Source organism: Pleurodeles waltl, chromosome 2_2, assembly GCF_031143425.1.
Source record: "Pleurodeles waltl isolate 20211129_DDA chromosome 2_2, aPleWal1.hap1.20221129, whole genome shotgun sequence".
In the NCBI taxonomy this organism is placed as follows: domain Eukaryota; kingdom Metazoa; phylum Chordata; class Amphibia; order Caudata; family Salamandridae; genus Pleurodeles; species Pleurodeles waltl.
The window spans coordinates 707,955,150-707,971,383 of NC_090439.1; positions in this window are offsets into that span (position 1 = coordinate 707,955,150).

The following is a 16,234-nucleotide window of genomic DNA, read 5'->3' on the forward strand; positions in this document are numbered from 1 at the left end:
GAAAAGGGGAGACAAGTCAGATGATGAAGAGTTCATTATACAATTGCTGAATGATCACCCACCACCATACGTGGAAAGCGAAAAAGGCTCAAGCATTAGTACTGCCCCTCCAGAACCAATACAGGGTAATGTAACACCAAATTTGAGAATATCTCAGAGGCCGAGCAGCTCCGACATGCCTTTCTTACCACAAATACCACAGATTCAGAGAATATACCCTGAAGTGCCGACATTGAAACCTGCTGATAACTATCAGCCACAGGTTCAAAGGCACTGTTGTGATGAGCATAACATGGGAATGACTTCTGATTCAATGGCGCAGGGAGGACAAAACTATCAGAGACCGACATTGATTCAAGCTGAATCAACACAGTTCTCGATGCCCCAAAAGCAGACACAAGAAGTGCGAGTAATAGAAAGCCAGTTAGGTATGCCAGCAATGATGAACCATAATGTGGGGATTAACATGCCACAGAATTCGGGGAACAGACAGAATCCAGACGCAATATCTCTACCTATCACTGTAGGTCCACCAGTACCACTGTACATACAGGCAAATTCAAGCACAAGCGACCAAGGGTTAATGATACAGAATGGGACAGGGAGAAGATGCATAGAAACCACTCCAGAGAGAACTCCGATAGCGGCACTGCCAAATGGATCTGGATCCTTGTCGGAATTTAGTCCAATTCCAATTTGTGCTCCGTCAACCGTGGTAAGGTCACATCCACCACTATTAGTACCGTTAACCTCACAGACTGAAACATTACAGAAACCGTCAGTGGCAGTTGATGTAACTGCTACACTGATGGGACTGAACGCGCAACAGTTAACACAATGGTTCAACAGCCTGAACTCCCCACAAAGTGCATCTAGCGGGAAGGGAGAAGAATACCTGAATAAAATAAGGTTGGGTATGGAGGCAGATGAACTGGTTGAGGGAACAATGGGTTTGAACAGATTAGAATCATACACAGAGGAAGAACTAAGATACATGTGCCCTAGGATTACAAGAGAAGTAAGCAGCATACATAAGAAGTTACAAGAAATTGCAGACAGAAACGAGATCGATATAAGTAAGACTAAACACCTGAGCAGAAGTTACAGGTTAGACTTTGAGACAAAAGATTTTGAACACATGAGATCCGCAGGGATGAAAACACACCTTAAAGAGATACTGCAGAGTGCACAGGTCTGGAGATGTTTAGACAAGTGGGAAAGCAGGTGGGTTAAGAAAAAGGACAAAAAGAAAGAAAATACTCCAGAACAGAATGAGAAAAAACAACAGAATGACGATCTTATAACCATGTTACCAATGAGAGAGACAGCAGGGGGAAAACTTGTACATGTACCATGGCACAGGTGCGATATTCAATCCTTTACGGATGACTTTCCCAAATTGAGAGAGAAGCCGATTGAATGGTATCAACAAACAGATAGATTTGTGAAACTCGCGAAGTGTCTCTGGGAAGACCTGAATACTTTGTTTGAAATTGGGGTTCCGGCGGATTTGTGGGAAGATTGTAAAAGGGCTGTAGGTTGGCCGACGAGTGAACCAGAGAGAGACAGGGACACAGGTGCGCCATCACCCACGGTAATGAGCTTGTACCACAAGGTGATCGAGCACTTGAAAACCAAGGTTGCGTCGAAAAATGTGGATTGGCAGAGGATTGACAGAACAGCCCAAGAGGTTAAAGAGTCTATACATGCGTATTATGAGAGGTTGTTGAAAGCGTTTAAAAATTACAGTGGCATGGAAACGATTGAGGCAAAGGACATGCTCCATTTTGTGTTCAGGTTTGTGGAAGGGTTGAGACCCGAAATCAGCCAGATGATTAAAACGCATTTGATTTGTTGGCAGTCGAAGTCGATCGATGAAGTGTTGAATTATGCAAAATACTGCAGTGATGAGATTGAGACCAAACAGAAAAGATTGAAAGAAAAGGTGATGGTGATGCAGCTCAGAGCAGCTCAGACAGGTTTACAAGGTTTGCAAGGTTTTCAACAACAGATGCCGCAGCAGCAGGGAAATGCTATGTTTCAGCCGCAGATGAGAGGCAGAGGCCGAGGAGGTTTTGTGAATAATGGTCCTGATTTAAATACTGTTGTGATTCCTAATGGTATACAGGCAATGAAGAAGGTGATGCCATGTCACACGTGCGGAATTGTCGGGCATTGGAAACGGGAGTGCCCAATGATGGTGCAGGAAGGTGTAGGTCAGCAAAACAATGATGTCAATGCATTCCAGACTATGAGAGGACCGAAACTGAGAGGTCCAAACCCAAATTTCCAAAACAATATGAACCAGCTGCAGGGTTTACAACCCATGCAACCGCAACAGGTGCAAATGCCCCGTGTGCAAATGACACAATTACAGCCACTGCAACAGCAGTTTCCTATGGTACCTAATCAGCAAATGCAAATACCCTTAGCACCAATGAATCAGCAGCAAGCAATGCTTCCTCAACAGGTCACGGGTCAGAGAATGAGTCAAAATGACACAGTACACCAATTCCCACTACACAGCGAGAATGGAATAAACGATGTATGGGAGAGTGAAGGTTCAGATGAGGAGGGAAATTGTGTGCTTGCAGCATCTTTGTATGTGGAGGGAAGAGTTATGGGTCATCGCGTTTCATTCTTGGTTGACACAGGAGCTACACGTTCCACTGTTAGGAGCATTGAAGTACCAAATAAGCCACTTTCAGGGAGAACAGTTCAGGTAGTGGGAGTAGCAAACAGGTACCTGACGAACCCAATCACAGATCCAGTACAAGTCAGAATTGGTAACTATCAAGGGACACATAATTTTGTGGTATGTGACTCAAGCCCGATATCACTGTTAGGGAGAGACCTATTGTGCAAATGGGATTTTCGATTATGTGTTCGAACGATGGAATTAGAATTCAGACGAGCAGTGATGGGGAAGAAGAGGACAGTGTAGAAGGAGATGAGATGGAGACTGTTGATGAAGAGTATCCCCTGATTACCCTTTATCCGATGATCACTGAAGCAGATATTCCTGCTGAGTTACAGGAAACAGTCGGAAAAGAAGTGTGGGATATGACAGGGAAAGAGGTGGGATTGGTGAAAGGAGTGGAACCAGTGAAAGTGACCGTAAAACCCAATGTAACCTTTCCCCAGACCCCACAGTACCATATGGCACAAGACACCCTCATGAAAGTCGCCCAACTCATTGATGAGTTTGTAAAACAGGGAGTACTGAAAGAGGTGTTAAGCAGTCCATGTAATTCACCAATTATGGGACTAATAAAACCGAGTGGGAAGGTCCGAATTGTTCAGGATTTGAGGAAAATAAATGACATAATAATAAAATGTTGTCCTGTAGTACCAAATCCAGCTGTGATAATGTTTCAAGTCCCTTGTGATGCTGAGTGGTTCTCAGTCATCGACTTGTCACAAGCATTCTTTTCGGTGCCTCTTCATGAGGACAGCCAATTTCTCTTTTGTTTCAAATTCTTAGACAGAGTTTACAGTTGGTGTCGAATTCCTCAAGGGTTTTCGGAGTCACCGTCAATTTTCAATCAGATTCTAAAGAAAGATTTGGAAGCGTTGGAATTGCCATTCGAGTCAACCCTAGTACAGTACATTGACGACTTACTGATTGCATCCAAGACAGAAAGTGACCGCACAGCCGACACTATTGCCCTATTGAACCATTTGGGAAGGAATGGACAAAAGGTGTCTCCTTCGAAATTACAATTCTGCCAGAAGAAAGTGAAATATTTGGGTCACCAAATAGAGAAAGGGTCACGAAGGATTATGAAGGAAAGGATAACGAGTGTACTCCAAATGAGTCCCCCAAAGACGAGGAGGGAGGTGAGGAAGTTCTTGGGAATGGTGAGCTACTGTCGCCAATGGATTCCCAACTTCTCAACTCTAGCAAAACCTTTACTGAAACTGACCCAGAAAGATGCATTGGATGAAATTGAGCTGAAAGGAGATGAGATGGATGCTTTTATTGAATTGAAAGAATGCATGTGCAGGGCTCCAGCTTTAGGTAGGCCTGATTACACAAAGCCTTTCACATTGTTTTGTCATGAACGTGATGCATGTTCCTTGTCTGTCTTGACCCAAGCCCATGGTGGCATAAACAGACCAGTAGCATATTTTTCAGCTACTTTGGATCCGGTCGCAGCAGCACTGCCAGGGTGCTTGCGTGCCGTAGCCGCAGTTGGTATCAGCCTCACTCAGAGTGAAGGAGTAGTGATGGGACACCCTTTAACAGTCATGGTCCCTCACTCAGTCGAGATACTTTTGACACGTTCCCGAACACAGCACATGACTGGTGCTGGACTCACAAGGTATGAAACAATAATTCTGGGATCACCTAACGTGCAGCTGAAACGGTGCACTATGTTGAATCCAGCAACCTTGTTTCCCAGTGAAAATGCCGAAATTGAGAACGCTGAAGACATCGAGCACGACTGTCTTCAAGTGACTGAATTTTGCACCAAACCAAGACCTGATATCAAAGATACCCGATTGGAAGAAAATGATCAAATTATTTTTGTTGATTGTTCATGTTTAAGAGATGCACTGGGTATATTGAAAGCAGGGTACGCTGTATGTACGGTAACAGGTGTTTTGGAAGCATCTTGGCTTCAAGGAGTTTACTCTGCACAGGTAGCGGAATTGGTAGCCCTTACTAGAGCTTGCCAACTCTCTGCATTAATGAAAGTTACCATTTACACTGACAGCCAGTACGGGTTTGGAATAGTGCATGATTTCGGACAATTGTGGTCACAGAGAGGCTTCATGACCTCTTCAGGATCACCAGTGAAAAATGGTGAAAGAATAAGAGAATTGTTACATGCCATCCAACTACCGGGAGAAGTAGCAGTGGTAAAATGCAGTGCACACTCGAAGGGACAAGACTATGGGGGTCATTCTGACCCTGGCGGTAAAATCCGCCAGGGCCAACAACCGCGGGAGCACCGCCAACAGGCTGGCGGTGCTCCCTTGGGCATTCTGACCGCGGCGGTACAGCCGCGGTCAGAAACGGAAAACCGGCGGTGTACCGCCGGTTTTCCGCTGCCCTGGGGAATCCTCCATGGCGGCGCAGCTTGCTGCGCCGCCATGGGGATTCCGACCCCCATACCGCCATCCTGTTCCTGGCGGTTTTGGCCGCCAGGCACAGAATGGCGGTATGGGGTGTTGTGGGGCCAATGGCATGGGCACTGCAGGGGCCCCCGTAACAGGGCCCCACCAAGATTTTCAGTGTCTGCCATGCAGACACTGAAAATCGCGACGGGTGCAACTGCACCCGTCGCACCCCTTCCACTCGGAGCCGGCATCCTCATGGAAGGGTGTTTCCCGCTGGGCTGGCGGGCGGCCTTCTGGCGGTCACCCGCCAGCCCAGCGGGAAACCCAGAATACCCGCGGCGGTCTTTTGACCGCGCAGCGGTATTCTGGCGGTTCCAGCCAGGCCGGCGGCTTCTGCCGCCGGCCGGGGTCAGAATGACCCCCTATGTTTCTCTGGGAAATGGATATGCAGATCAAGTCGCAAGGTTTTGCGCATTGAACTGTATATTGCTTAGGGATGAATGGAATTTGATAAGTGAACCAGAACTCGAACCAAGCGAAATATTTGCTCTAAAGGTGGTAGATACGATGGACGAATTGAAATCCTTACAGAATGATGTCAGTGAGGATGAGAAACTCTCGTGGACCAAATCACAATGTGTAAAGAGACTAGATGAATTATGGGTTTCAAGTGAAGGGAAATTTGTTCTTCCAAACAGCCTTTTGACACAGATAGCCAGATTTTACCATGGACAAGCTCATCTTGGGAGGGATGCCATGATTAGATTGTTTAAAACTGATTGGTTTAACCCCAAATTCCGTCAAGTTGCTGAAGCGGTTTGCCACCGTTGCGTCATTTTCCAACAAATGAACGCAGGGAAGGGAACCGTAGTAAATTTGAGCCACATAGGAAGAGCAGGGGGTTCATTCAGCAGGATGCAAATGGACTTCATTGAGATGCCTGTGCATGGAGGCTTGAAGTATGTGTTGGTGGTTGTGTGTATTTTTAGTCACTGGATAGAAGCATACCCTACACGCAAGAATGACAGTCTCACAGTTGCAAAACTACTCTTGAGAGAGCTAATACCACGTTTTGGATTCCCGATCTCTTTAGAATCAGATAGGGGAAGTCACTTCAATAACGAAGTAATAAAATTGCTTTGTGCAGCACTGAACATTGAGCAAAAGCTGCATTGTAGCTACCGCCATGAAGCATCAGGTCCAGTGGAGCAAATGAATGGCACATTGAAATCAAGAATGGCGAAAATATGAGCATCAACAAACTTGAAATGGCCTGACGCATTGCCTTTGGTACTAATGTCAATGAGAAACACCCCTGACAGAAAGACTGGACTGTCCCCACACGAGATTCTCATGGGCAGAGCTATGAGACTTCCAGTAGTTCCTGCAAATGCTCTTTTGAATATTACAGATGATATGGTGTTAGACTACTGTAAAGGTCTAGCTTATGTGGTTCGCTCTTTCTCTCACCAGGTGGAGGCAACCACCTTGCCACCGATCCAAGGTCCAAGACACGCTCTGAAAGCAGGTGACTGGGTCGTGATAAAGAAGCACGTGAGGAAGTCGTGTTTGGAACCCCGTTGGAAAGGACCTTTTCAAGTGATTCTGACGACTACCACCGCTGTGAAGTGTGCGGGAGTTCCCAACTGGATTCACGCCAGTCACACAAAGAGGGTATTGTGTCCTACAGATGAGGAAGTTGAAGCGCTGAAGTTGCCAGTACCTGATAACAAAGTACCAAGCGCTGAGACAGAGCGAAAGAGAACTAGAAGCGAACAGGCAGAAATAGAGGTGGGAGAAATATTCTCTGCGGACGAAGCAACTGATTCACTTGGGGAAGACCAAGGAGGAGCCTCAGAAAGCGACGAAGCAGCTGAAGGTAACAAAGAGCCTGAAGCAGCTGAAAGTGACAAAGAGCCTGAAGAAAGTAACGGTGACAAAGGGCTCGAAACAGGTGAAGAAGCAGGAGAGCCTGATCAGAGGAGGGCTTTCCCAGAAGCAGACGATACAGAAAAAGAAAAGGAAAACCTGATTGACTCCCAAGAAGGAGGGGACAAGGCAGAACAGAACGAAACTGTTCAAACTCCTTCAGAAGAGATTGCAGGTCCATCAAATGGACACAGTGCAAAAAGAAGACCAAGCATATCGCCAGTAAAATTAAGAATTAGAGAAACGTTGAACGACAGTGAAGGGCCAAGAGTGAAAGAGAAAAGAAAGGAGGTGTCTGTCGTAGTACCAACACCAAGTGAAGAAAAGGACTTGGCCAAAGAGGAAAGTACCAGTGAGAAAGAATCAAAGAGAGATGCAAAATTGAAAAGAAAAAGGATACCGAGCAGGAGGTATTCCGGTCCGGAGTGGGCATACGTAGCCAATAACGATTGGTCAGACGAATTCGTATCCCTCAGTCTTGAGAACGAAGAGGAAGAACTTCATTTTGGAAATAAAAACTTTATGGACTCTGTTGATTGAAGACATCGATCACCTGATTGACTTTTCAACCGGCTAAGACGTTGCTAACTTGATTGACTTTGAAACCGATTTTGAGACAACGCTGCTAACCGATAAGAGACCAAAGCTGCTAAAGAAAACTGTGTGAACATTGAACTCGTTCAGTTTTGTAAATATCTGCAAATACGCTTTGATAAAGTGTCTTCAACTTTCTGATTCTATACAGATCATGACTAGCTTCACTACACAGGGGCGTAAAATGAAGTGTTGTAAATACATGTGTATAGGTTTAATAACCGCATGCGTACTAATCATTGTAGCAATAGTTCTTGGAATGCATGGTAAAAATGAGAGTGAGACGAATGATGCTTCTACTTCTAAACCTATTATCGTTACTGAACTAACAGCTCTGAAGAGACTCGAGCAAGACGAGAGACACTTGCATGATAAGAAGGAACTTTCATCTAACATTTTCTATCGCTTACTAAGTGAGTATGTTGAGACCATGGATGCGAAAGATTGTTATGTGTGTACACAAATACCTACCTCAGTAGTGGAAGGGGTAACGTATCACAGCATGCCTCTTACGTATGGAATTACATGTAGTATAATAGCTTCCAGATTTTATGGTCAAACGTACATTCATTATTTTTACACTAATTATGATGTTACTTTTGCATATGTCCCCATAATAGGGCACCTAAGTAAAATAGCTAGAGATTATTATGCCAAATTAATGAGGGAATTCTTCGAACCAATGTCACCTTTTCACACAGCTCACGCACATAGAGAGAACCTTACATGCTTGCTTTCACCAGTAGAAATTAATTTCTTAGACCGCACTGATGATAGGAGGAAAGAAATGAAGGAGGAATTAGAAAGGGAATTACACAAAAGAACATCTGTAGATAATTATGCTTTTGCCGCAATAAAGACACAAGGAAAAATAGCTTTAGATACATTGCACATAGGGAAATTTTGTATATATAGAGCTGAATCATATTATGACACAGTTTTTGTGGGAACGAGTGAATGCAAACATACGTATGCATTTAAACCTAAGTGGACGTTCATGCTGAATGGACAAGACCCTGTTATTCCTGGAATATATTATATTTGTGGACTCAACGCCTATTATCGTCTTCCTAAAGGATGGTATGGGAGGTGTTATTTGGGAATAGTGTTCCCAAAGATTTACCAACTAGACGACTTAAAGAAATTTCCAAGGCTGTCTGAATCACATCATGTTCAGAAAAGGGAGACAGCTTCTGGTGTGGTAGGAGATATATTTGGAGCATTGATTCCTTCAGTGGGAGTCATATTGAATTCAATCAAAATACGAAAGTTGTCTACTATTGTGGATAACATGCTGACAAAGTTTTCAGGAGCTATAATCCTGATGGATGCTGAACTTGCTGCAGAAAATCGGCTTGCCTTAGACATTCTTTTAGCAAAGGTTGGCGGCGTTTGCAAAATGCTTGGTACACGTCACTGTTGTACATATATACCAGACAGCAGTGGAAAAATGAGAACGATGCTTACAAATTTAACTAAAGAAAGTGTAGATTTAAAGGAATTGAAAGAACCCGGAGTTTGGGAGAAAGTTGGAAAAGGATTTGCTTCTGTGGGAAATTGGCTCAGCAACGTTTGGAACGGATTGTTACTAAAAATAGTAAAGGGAATATTAATAAGATGAATTTGTCTATTAGGTTCTTGGGGAACATGGAAAGCTTTCAAAATGTTAAAAGCAAGGAACAAAAGAAAAAGAGAAGAGAAAATAGAGAACAAAATGGTGGAAATATATAGAGAAAAATCAAAAGGGATTAAAAGAAAAAGGGAATTGACTGAAGTGCCAAATTACTATACAGAATTTTAATGGAATAAAATTTATGGGTAGATTTGATGTGATGACATAATTAGTCATCAGAGGAGGGATTGATGATGCAGAAAAAGAAGGTCCGACATATTCATACATATCGTGTAATCAAAACATGTAATGAAGTGTGATTTTAGTAAAGAAAATAATGTACGAGGGAAATTGTGCCCTCGGGGTAGTTCGCCATCATTGTAAACAAGCTGTATTAATCATGAAGTATTGAAAATGTAGTAATCCGTCATAATTGCAAATGTATGCCATGATTTCTTGTTTGAAAACTGTTTTGCTTAGCTTAAATTTAGTACAGGTTTTGGCCTAGTTGCCTGGTTTCAAATTCTAACTCCGTGTTTTTTTTTCCTTGAACTAATGAAACATATATTCTTGCTTGAAGTTAAATTTTTTCCAGTAGAGCTGACTGATACACTTATCTCCAAGGTTTCGTACTGGGCCGGTTTCATCCCCTTTGATACAAGGTCAGTCTGCAGATGCGGACAATGAAGGTACAGATAGTAAAATAATTTGCAACCCATGATACAATTTGTGTTCCAAGGCTCCAAGGACAGTGTATGCATAAATGAGCGCTAGTAAAAGACAATTTTCATTGGACAATTTGAAGCCAACCTATGAACCCTCCAATGGAAGACCCTGCAGAATTTGGAATGTTTCTTACTTAAACCCACTGGACAAAGAGAAGTCAGCCATTTTCCTCGATGCCAGTTTGAAGTCAGATGCCAGACTCCATTTTGGACGACACCCTGATGCCCTTTTCTCTATCTGAGAGAAAGAGACTTTAAGAATTCTCACCCTAGAGACTTTAACTTTGATTTGCCCCGTCTTGCCCATGCAGTAACTTTGCCCCATTCTCCTTGCCGCTGCAAGGAAGCTTGCCCTTAACTTTGCCCCTTTGAAACTTGCCCCATGCTGATCAACCGGTACCTGAAGGCCGAAGACTTTTCTTGAATGCTGATTGTATTTGGTAAATATGAAAGGATAAATGTATTATGCATTGTGTTTTTCCTTTTAGGTACCAACTGCTATTTTGATAGGGTCCTAGCTAGAAGTTTTCCAAATTTGTGTTGACTAAATTCGTTTTGCATGAAGCCCCACATGCCAATGCTAATTAGAGGTTAGTCGAGGTATTCATTCGATGTACCATGCTAAATTGAAATCTTGTTATGCTGACCAATGTATGAAATTAGTCAAATACAGTTAGTCATATTAGTGATTTGCATTGCTATAACTGAGTGTACCATCATCCAGATTTTGCGTAGATTGCGTTTCTTCCGCCTTTATGGACAGCCAGTAATGTTCACATACATATATCATTTGGTTTTGAGACTTATATACATCGTGTTAGCTTTGTTAATATAGGGAAATAAATTCACTAACTTTTAATAAACTGGTGTGGTTATTCATGACTGAAAGGTCATGGTGCGCTGAAATACCAACTGTTATTGATTTCTGATGTGCTATATTGATCTATTAATTGAGTATTGATTACCGATTACAATAGTTATTGATTATTGATCTGAGTGACTCGACTATTTTAGGATGAGGAGAGCCCGACTCGGTTAAAAGATTCACCGACCTCCAACGTGCCCAGGTACAGGTAATTTATAAGGGCTGGACGCGTTATCAATGACGAACATAAACCCAGAACCATGCGTCCAGTGATACAAGCAGTGGCTTCGCCAACATCTGACAAACACTCGACAGTTAGTGACTAAACTGAAGTGGCTATTTTTATGTACAGCATCTACCATGAGGCAACTGGGAAAACGGATGTCGTTATATCAAGCAATGTGCTTTTGTCCCCCTTGCTGGACTTCTACCGGGTGTCCCTGTATCCAAGGCTCCTTAACTATTCCTGTAGAATCTGCTCATAACTTGGACATCTTTTTAGATTCGATGCTTTCATTTATTTTATTTTTTATTGTCACTTATTTCTTTATGATTAGAATTGTCTTGACTTTAATGCTGGAATGTCCTATATTTGGTCTTTCGAAATATCTTATCAATCGAGTTCAGGTTGTACAGAATGAAGATTCTCACCTGTTATTATGCCTTGACAAAACTGAAAGTAAATCAGTCAAACCCCAGTGGCTGCCAGTGACCAAAGGAATCCTATTAAAAGTGCTCTCCCTGGTCCAACAGTCTGCTGATGCTTTGGGGCCCACGCATCTATGCAACACAGTTATTGCATACACTGATGTCCACCCACTAAGGCCCACCGCTCCTGACGTGCTATGTGCTAAGTGCACCCACCTTTCCCAACTGATAGATGTGAATGGAATGAGCTTCCTTTGAATCTCTTGACCATCGTCAAAGGCCTGATATTGTGCAAATAACTCAAGACTCACTTTTTTACTTTCTGACCCCCTCTTTTTTCGCATCACCTTTTATTCTGTTCTTTGCCTTAGTTTAGAGTCTAGTACCAGGGCACTCATTTGGATAACTGTGCGCTTCAGAAGCTCACAGTTAATTAATTCCTACATTCTACATAACTTCCTGTAAAGACACAGTGTCTTTGTTTACAACTATTCCCAACTCCTTCCGTACCTCCCACGGTCCACTGTTGCCACTAGTAGCCTGCTGATGGCAAAGGGCAGCTCAAGGGGCAAGAGCTGCCAGCAGACAGCAGAGAGGGCTAGTCCAGAGCCTGTACTATTCTTCACTTACTGTGTTATTGGAATGCTCATCTCTGATCACAGTTCACAGAGGCATGCAAAGGGGTTACAAGAAAATGTGTAGGAATCACGGAGACCACCCGTGGCAATCACTCAAGAACACCCTGCATCCGTTACTGTGTCACAGAAAGTTTGCACATCAGTTCCGTGCTCCCATACAAGGAGCTTAGGGCCAGATGTTGCAAATCTGGAAATTGCGACTTGCAATTTGCGAGTCGGAGCAACTCGCAAATTGCAAGTCGCAATTTCCAATGCAGAACGGTGTCTCAGACACCGACTGCGACTCGCTATGGGGTCGCAATGACCCACCTCATTAATATTAATGAGGTGGGTCGCAAATTGCGGCCCCATAGCGAGTCTAGGCACTCGCAAATATGGAGGCCTGCTGTCATCAGCAGACCTCCGTGTTCGTGACTGCTTTATCAATAAAGCGTTTTTTTTTTTTAAGTGTAGCCCGTTTTCCTTAAAGGAAAACGAGCTGCACTTAAAAAAAAAACGAAACCTTTAGTTTCGGTATTTTTTCAGGGCAGGTAGTGGTCCCTTGGACCACTACCTGCCCTGAAAAAATAATTTTGGGTCCATTCACAAAGTGGAAGGGGTCCCATGGGGACCCCTTCCAATTTGCGAGTGGGTTACCATCTACTTGAAGTGGATGGTAACTGCGATACCCTTTGCGACCGCATATGCGGTCGCAAATGGTATTGCATTCCACTCCGAATCGCAAATAGGAAGGGAACACCCCTTCCTATTTGCGATTCTGAAATGCATATTGCGAGTCGGTCCCGACTCGCAATATGCATTTCTGCATAGGGAAATGCGTTTAGCGAGTCGCAAACGGCACTTTTTGCCGTTTGCGACTCGCTAAACGTTTCCTGCATCTGGCCCTTAGTTATCAAAAGCTCTGGCATGTCTGTTCCAGAAATGACAAGAAACTCAGGTTACAGTGTACCTCTAAACTGGAATTCTTGGCAGTTGATGAGGTGAGCAAGTGAGTTGCTAAAAAGAGCATATTTTTTTTACATGTGGTCACTGGTGATACTTACATAACTCTCCTGCGCCTCTCCCATTCCACCTTTACTCTGACGCCTTCTCTCATTTCTCACGAACATGTTGACAGAACCTGCAGACATTCTGTAAGGCAGGTTTGCTATAGTAATGCAATGCACTAAAGGACATGCCATCAAAATTCTTCTTTTAGCAATCATTGAGGCAGAGGAGAGGTCAGACTGTAGCCGTCCAACAAGGAAAGGCCCAGAGAGGCCCGGCTGTACAATGTTTATTTAAAGGGTGAGTGGGGCACAAAGCCAAGCTCCTTTTTCCCATCAAGGTAAGCAGTCGATATAAAAGAAGAGGCAGCTTCAACTTAAACACACAAAATGAGTCATCTTAATACAAATAGAGCAGACAGTTTTACACTCTACAGCCCAGGCTTACCGCAACATTTCTAGGTAAACATAAGTCTTTCTTAGCCCGATGCTTTTTTTGCTTCTCGTTGAATAACGATATGAACCAGCTTTGTTTAGGGCGGATTGGAGATCTCTTTAGGATCTTATTATGTGGGAAAATATTTCTTCAGAGCTTTGTACTAACCAAGACAGCAGAAAATCTGAGTACTTATTTCCAAGACTAGAATTTTGAATGAGAGATCTTCAACTAATGGAAAACGTGAGTTTTCATCCATAATCACCAGCAGGTGATGTCCATTTTCGAGTGGGCCAAAGAGGGTTGCTGGCTATTCTCTCCCATGTATGCTTAACCCCTTCGCTGCCAGGCCTTTCCCACCTCAGGTGGCAAGCCTTTTATGGGCTATTTGGGGTAGTTCGCGTTTAGGCCCTCATACATTTTTGTCCACATAAGCTATCAATGCCAAATGTGCGTCCTTTTTTTCCAAAATACTAGGGATTCTAGAGATACCCAGAGTTTGTTGGTTCTCCTGGAGGAGACCAAAAAAATAGCCAAAATACAGCTACAATTTCATTTTTATAAACAAATGGGAAAAGAGGGCTGCAGAATAAAGCTTGTGATTTTTTCCCCTGAAAATGGCATCAACAAAGGGTTTGCGGTAATAAAATGACCATCTTCCCAGCTTTCAGGAACAGGCAGGCTTGAATCAGAAAACCACATTTTTCAACACAATTTTGGCATTTTTCTGGGACATACGCCATTTTTACTACTTTTTTGTGTTTACAGCCTCCTTCCAGTTAGTGCCAGAAATGGGTGTGAAACCATAATAGGTCCTGGACAGCTAAACATTTCTAAAAAGTAGACACGATTCTGAATTCAACAAGGGGTCATTTGTGTAGGTCCTTCAAGGTCTTCCTACAGAAAGTAACAACTAACATAAAAATATTGAAATTGAGGTGAAAAGGAGCCATTTCTGTCCACGTTTTTTTCTAAAACTTTTTCCAGATATGGAAATTTTTTTAAAGCAATAAACCGTTACGTCTACTGGACTCTTCTTGTTGAGGGGATAGATAGGGGGTGTAGGTTCATCAAGAACCCTAGGTACTGAGAGCTAATAAAGGAGCTGCACATTGCAATTGCTTTTTATTGTATACCAGGTGTACAGCAATTCATTTGGTGAAATATAAAGAGTTAAAAATTGGTATCAAGGAAACCTTTATGTTTCCAAAATGGGCACACAATAAGGTATTGAAAAGCAGTGGTTATTTGCACATCTCTGAATTCCGGGGTGCCCATACTAGCATGTAAATTACAGGGCATTTCTCAAATAGACATCTTTTTTACACACTGTCTTGCATTTAGAAGGAAAGAATTTAGAGACAAAAAGGGGCAATAACACTTGTTCTTCTATTCTGCGTTCCCCCATGTCACCCGATACAAATAGTACCTCACTTGTGTGGGTAGGCCTAATGCTCGCCACAGGAAACGCAACATGGACACATCACATTTTTACATTGAAATCTGACGTGTTTTTTGGGAAGGACCTAGCTGTGGATTTTGGCCTCTGGCTCAATCTAGCACCTAGGGAAACCTAGCAAACCTGTGCATTTTTGAAACCTAGACACCTGGGGGAATCCAGGATGGGGTGACTTGTGAGGCTGTCACCAGGTTCTGTTACCCAGAATCCTTAGCAAACCTCAAAATTTGGCAAACAAATACTTTTTCCTCACATTTCCGTGCTGCAAAGTTCTGAAATCGGAGAGGAGCCACAAACTTCCTTCTACCCAGCATTCCTCGAGGTGTCCCATAAAAATGGTACCTCACTTGTGTGGGTAGGCCTAGTGCCCGTGACAGGAAATGCCCCCCAAAACACTAGGTGGACACATCAAAATTATCAAACACAAAACTACCTTTTTTTGCAGGGGCAGACATGTGTTTTTGGTCCTGGGCTCAGCAGCCATCTAGGGAAACCTACCAAACCCAGACATTTCTGAAAACTAGACACCTAAGGGAGTCCAGGGAGGTGTGAACTGCATGGATCCCACAGTGTTTTCTTACCCAGAATCCTCAGCAAACCTAAAATTTAGCTAAAAAAATCACATTTTCCCCACATTTCTGTGTGGAATCACCGCACTGGCACAAATATCCTACCACCCAATGTTCCCCTCAGTCTCCCGATAAAAAATATACCTTACTTGTGTAGGTGGACCAAGTGCCTGAGACAGGGAAAAGCCAAAAACGTGGACATTGAGGGGGAACCAAAGCGGGTCCAAAAGGGCAGTTTGAAAAAAATGTTTTTAGGCTGACAAGTGGGGCAGAATTTTTATCGGTATAGATGCGACAATGCTGGGTGTTGGGTGGAAGAGTTTTGTGGATTCCTGCAGATTCCAGAAGGTTCCATCACAAAAATGTGGGAAAAATGTGTGACCTCAAGCAAAGTTGGAGGTTTGCAGGGCATTGTGAGTAAGAAAATGGTGCGGGGTGCACGTGAAGCACGCCACCCTGGACTCACCCAGATATTTACTATTCAGATGTGTCTAGGTCTCATAGATTTTTCTACATAGCAGCGTTCCTAAGCCGAAAAAGTGCAACCCTCACATTCCAAGTGGGACGATTTTGAGAGTTAAACAAGCTCTCATGGCCCAAATGTAAAACCAAAACCCAAAATAATCAAATGTCCTCTTGCTTTCCGTTGGGATAAGATCTTTTAGTGTGCGGGGGAGAGCCGAAAGACTGTTACCTCCTTTAGTTG